We start from the raw sequence: 6,227 nt of genomic DNA, 5'->3' as shown, positions 1-6,227 counted from the left end.
CTCACACTCTGTCCCTCAAAAAATGAATCAACATTAAAAATTTAAAAAAAAAAAGGAAAAAAAAAAAGAACTACCATATGATCCAGCAATTCCACTTACAGATATTTGTCCAAAGTGGTTTTGGACAAAGATATATGTATCCCCATGTTCACTGCATGTTCTGGTGGTTGCCAGAGGCAGGGAATGGAGGGTAGGCAGAATGGGTTAAGTAGTCAAAAGGTACATATCTCTCGCTATAGGTCATGGGGATATAACGAACAGCATGGTGACTGCAGTCAACACTGTATTGCAGATTTCAAAGTTGCTCACGGTAGACCTTAAAAGTTATGGTCACAAGAAAAAAACATTTCTAACTATGTATAGTGAGGATGTTAACTAGGATTGTTGTGGTGATCATTTCACAGTATTGAATATTGAATCCTTACCTCGTACACTGGAAATATAATGCTATATCTCATTTACACTTCCATATATAAATTAAAAATAAGATTTTATTTTAAATAATAAGACTTTAATAAATTGAGAGACACACGTATTTCATGAACAGGAAGATTAACTTTCTTAAAGATGTCAGTTATTCCTCAGATAACGTATACATTCAGAAGTATTCCAGAGAAAACTCCACAAGGATGTCATAGGGTCCTTGATAAGTTCATTCTAAAAATGTGTAAGAATTTCTACTTCTGGTAACGGCGGACTCGGTAATTCAGACCAGCCATCCTGCTAAAAAGGCTGTACAAAATATTTTTAATCACTGCCTGAATTCATCAGAAAGCCAGAAAGTGAATGGATTACTGGACCAGGATTCAGGAGGAGATGGAAACCCAGAGAGGTGAGCCTGACATGTGAGGCCACCTAAAGGCATCTGCCCCTTCCAGAAGCTCTGTGGCACTTCTGACAAAAGGGAATTTAAGAGTCCAGGGGCGCCTGGGTGGCTCAGTCGGTTAAGTGTCCGCCTTTGGCTCAGGTCATGATCTCGCAGTTTGTGGGTTTGAGTCCGGCATCAGGCTCTGAGCTGACAGCTTAGAGCCCGGAGCCTGTTTCCGATTCTGTGTCTCCCTCTCTCTCTGCCCCTCCCCTGCGCTTGCTCTCGCTTTCTCTCAAAAATAAATAAGCATTAAAAAATAATAATGAAAATAAAAATAAAGTAAGAGTCCAGAACTCACCAGGCCTTGAGTTGGGACCCCAAGGAAATACCCTCAAAGTGGAAGGAAGACCAAGTGCACACTTGACCTCTCGGGGACGGAGCCCGCTTTAAATCCTCTCAGTCCCCGAAAGTGGACCGCTGGCGCCCTAGGCACCTGCCAGAAGCAAACAGAAAGCATCGCCGGCGGAGGTTAACATCACCCTGGGCCTCAGATTATTTCCTTAGTATTTCATGTACAGTAAGAAATAACCCGGGACCCAAGGAGACCAGCTGGGATTTTGGAAGCACGGTGCCTGGTCTGGTCTGAGAGCAAGGCGAGACGGAGCATTTAGGTGAATGATTGGAAAACACAAACAGAGGACCGGCGGAACATCCAGAAGCAAAATATACATGGACTCCGTGAGCGTGGTGAACAGAGTCAGTGACCCGGAGACAGAGGAGCAGCTACGGTCATAGAATGAAGCACCAGAACGGAAAAGGACGGAGCAAACAGGCAGGAAGACAACGGGCCTGCAAGGGCAGAGTGAGCCTGGAGCCAGAGGGTTCGAGCAGAGACCGTGTACGGAGCACACTATTCAGAGCGGCCCAAAGTGGAAACCCTCTGAGTGCCCACCGGCTCACAGAAAGATGAACAAACGGGGTGTTTCCATGCAACGGGACACCGTTTACTAAGAAACTGACCTGCCAGGCTTCAACACGGACGGACCTCAAAACCACGGGTGCGAAAGACGCCAGATCACACGCTTCCATTTGTGTGAAACGGGCAGAAAGGGCGCATCTAGAGACCAAAAGCCGACTGGTGGGCAAATGGGCATGAGGCATCTTTGGGGTGTGGGATCTGTTCAGAAACCGGATCATGGCGATGGCAACATCACTAAATATAACCGTACACTCCGATGAGGATTCCAGTCTGTAAATTACAGTTCAATAAAGCTATTAAAAAATCACAACTTTCCAAAACTGTGCCAATGATCGGTTTCCTGCTTGTCATGCTCAGCTCTACCCTTTACTTGCTATTCTNGTTCCTGCTCTGCCCACGTGGCCACTAGAGGCTGTCAGGGAGACATCCAGCCAGGCCCCCACAGCCTGCAGCCCAGCCCTGGCGTGGCGAGCACCTCCCCGTGGCCCCCCAGACGTGGCCCGTGCACCCCCTGGGGCTTTGCCACCCTGCTGGCAGCAGGCTTCCCAGCCCCAGCCCCACGTGCACGCTCACCTACCAGCCCTGGCCCATCTGTACCCTCCGAGGAATCGGTCCTGTTTGTCCAGCTCTGGTCTGCACAACACGGTGAGTTTCTTTACAGCCACACCTTCTCCAGGGACATCAGAATCCCAGCCTTGGGAACTGGGTCTTTCTATGTTTGCCTTCACAGTTCTCTCCCATCGTTAATCGTTCTTTATGTTAACCTTTCTCTGTTCAAATTACTCCATCCTTAAGTCTCCTGATGGGTCCTTGACTGAAAAAAAATCAAGCCCTAGATCGAAGAAGCTTTATCCCAAGCAGGATAATTAGAAAGAAATCTGTGGGGCGCCTGGGTGGCTGAGTCAGTTAAGCATCTGACTTTGGCTCAGGTCATGATCTCACGGTTCGTGACTTCGAGAAGTCTGGGGTGCAAGCTGTAATCTCTAGGGATCCACTAAAAGACTGTGAAAGGACGTCTCATTGCCAGGCTCGTGGGAAGGAACGGGGGCCGACCCAGAAGGAGGCAGGAAGGAGCGAGCAGAAAGCAGGGCACAAGTGGGACGACTAGAAAGCAAACAGGATGGTGGCTTCACACCCACGTCTTTTTAACTACATTAAATAAGGGGCGCCCAGCTGGCTCAGTCGGTGGAGCCCAGGACTCCTGGTCTCAGGGCTGTGATTTCAAGCCCCACATCAGGTGCAGAGATTACTTAAAAATAATTTTTAAAAAAACCACTAAATGCACTAAATTCTCCCACCAAAAGGCCATCAGACTATTATGTTTTTAGCATTGCTGTTAACTAGATGTATCTACCCAAAAATGTAAAGGCACAGAAAGGCTGAAAGTAAAAATCAGAGGGAGGGGCACCTGGGTGGCTCAGTTGGTGAAGCGTCCAACTCTTGATTTCGGCTCAGGGCATGATCTCATGGTTCCCGAGTTCACTGCTTCAGAATTCTCAGTCTCTCTCTCTCTCTCTCTCTCTCTCTCTCTCCTTCTCCCTCTCTCTCTCTGCTCCTCTACCACTCACTCATGTATACATGAGCTCTCTTTAAAAATAAATAAATTAAAAAAAAAAGTAAAGGGGCGCTGAGTGGCTTGGTTAAGCATCCAACTCTTGATTTCAGCTCAGGTCATGATCTCACAGTGCATGAGTTTGAGCCCCGTATCAGGCTCTGTGCTGACAGTGCAGAGCCTGCTTGGGATTCTCTTTCTCTCTCTCTCTCTCTCTCTCTCTCTCTGCCCCTACCTAGCTCACGCTCACTCTCTCTGAAATTTTTAAAAATTGTATATATATATAAAATGTAAAAATTAGGGTAAGATACATTCCATAAATACAGGCCCCCAAAAAGGTAGCATAGCCCTCTCAGTATCAGAAGTAGACTTTAAGGCAAAAAGACATTATTAGAGTTATGAGAACACAGCTGAGAATATATGAAGTACATCCAACCAAAAAGTCTTTAAACCCAGATGCATCTAATTACACAATGGCCTCAAAACTATTTAAAGCAAAAGCCAACAGAACTACAAGATCAAGCAGACAAATCTATGATTTTGGTGAGACGTTTTTTCTGGTTTTGTCATTTTTAATGTTTATGTATTTGAGAGAGAGCTTGTGAACAGGAGAGGGGCAGAGAGAGAAGGAGAATCACCAACAGCCTCTACCCTGAATGCCTGGATACGAGGCTTGATCCCATGGACCAAACTGTGGGATCATGACCTGAGCTGAAATCAAGAGTCAGAGGCTTAACTGCCTAAGCCACCCAGGTGCCCGCTGGTGAGAGGTTGTAACATACTTCTTCTCAGGCACATGTAAGAAAGGACTCTTAATCTTCTACAACACTTCCAAAAAAAAGAAAAAAAGACAGAAAACGAGAAGCATTTCCCAAGTCTTGTGAGGAGGCCAACATAACTCTGATACCAAACCCACAGCAAGAATGAAAATTACAAACCCCTTTGTTCATGAGCACAGATGTAAACTCCTAAACAAGCTGCTAACCAAATCTAGTGACACATAAAAAGAACACGTCATGATCACGATGGCTTTATTCCAGAAGTCACTTTAATATTTCAAAATCAACATTAACTCACAACATTAACAAAATCAATCCGATCATTTTCTCAGTAGATCTATGAAAGCAATTTGAGTAAAGTTCAAAATCCATGCACAGTTTTTAACTCCTAGCAAATTAGGAATAGGAAAGGTACTTCCTTACTCTGAAAAAGCTTATCTACTCTTTGATGTTTTTAAATCATTGTTTTCAGTTTCTTTTTAAAAATTTTTTTGATATTTGTTTTTGAGAGAGACCAAGTGCAAACGGGGGAGGGGCAGAGAGAGACAGACATAGAATCCGAAGCAGGTTCCAGGCTCTGAGCTGTCAGCACAGAGCCCGAGGTGGGGCTCGAACCCACAAACTGTGAGATCATGACCTGAGCCAAAGTCAGATGTTTAACCGACTGAGCCACCCAGGCGCCCCTATTTTTAATATTTATTTATTTTTGAGAGACAGACAGACAGAATCCAAAACAAGCTCCAGGCTCTGAGCTGTCAGCAAAGAGCCCAACATGGGGCTCAAACTCACAAACTGTCAGATCATGACCTGAGCTGAAGTAAGACACCTAACCCACTGAGCCACCCAGGCGCCCCTTATTTTTTTCTTAAAGGCAGAATGTTGAAAGCCTGCCTTTTGAGACTAGGGGAAAGGTAAGGCTGCCACTGTCAGCACTTCTTTCCAGTATGTTCTGAGGGGTCCTGGCCAGTACAGGACAGTGACACACACACACACACACACACACACACACACACGGTAAGGCTTGGAAAGGAATACAATTCATTACACATAGATAATATTCACATGACTAGAAAATTCAACAATCTACAGATAAATTATCAGCATACGTGAACTTAGATTGCTGGATACGGTCAATAGTCAAGAAACAATTATATTTCTGTATACCAGCAAGTAACAAAAGAAACGTAATAAAATATTTATAATAGCATCGAAAAATCAGATACCCAGGAATACTAACATGTACAATATTTCTGTACAGAAAACTAACTGAAAATCAATGGGAAACCATTTTTAGAGATCTAAACAAGGAAGGAAACTCACCATTTTCACTGGAAAAGTTGGACTGTAAAGCTACCAGTTGTCCCCAAAATGAATCCATAGATTTAAAGCAATCGTAGTCAAGATCCCAATCTTTATTTTGGTGAAAGCTGACAATTCAAAAATTCACCATAAATATACATGATTTTAAATGGCCAAGCCCCTTAAAGACAGGGGGAGGACTTGACCTTCCCAATATCAAGACTTCGTCCCACGCTGCAGAAATGAAGTGGGACAGTAAGAAACAGACAAGCGGACTTCCGGGCAGGTGACCGATCCAGGTGGGAAAACACACAGTAAAGCCTGTAGATCCAGAAGACAGTATAAGAGAATATCTTCATGAAGGAGTAGGGGCACTTTTCTTAAGCCACAAAAAAAAGCATTCTCTGTAAAGGAAAAGATAAATTTGCGTATCTTAAAACTGAGGACTCCTTTTCATCAGATGACCTCGCAGAGGGTGCAGGGGCGAGACCACGGGACTCAGTGCCAGAATACGTAAGGAACTCTGGATACTAAGACGACAGGCCAGCACAGAAATGGGCACAAGTCTTGCACGGGCACATGGTGAAGAGAGATATGGAAGCAGCTGATAAGCACACGATAAAAGGCTCAACATCATTAGTCGTCAGAGTAACGCAAGTTAAATCCACACTGAGACACCAGCACAGCTCTGCTTCCCAGCAGCGCTGAAACCCACAAGACTGACAAATGGGGGGGGCGGGCAGCACTTGTACCTCCCTCTGCTGCTGGGGGTGGGACGCAAAATGATTCAGCCACTGGCGGGGGGGGGGT

The sequence above is a fragment of the Crocuta crocuta genome, unplaced genomic scaffold, assembly GCF_008692635.1.
Source record: "Crocuta crocuta isolate KB4526 unplaced genomic scaffold, BGI_CrCroc_1.0 scaffold35, whole genome shotgun sequence".
NCBI classification, from domain to species: Eukaryota; Metazoa; Chordata; class Mammalia; order Carnivora; family Hyaenidae; genus Crocuta; species Crocuta crocuta.
Note: the sequence above shows the minus strand (reverse complement) of the source record.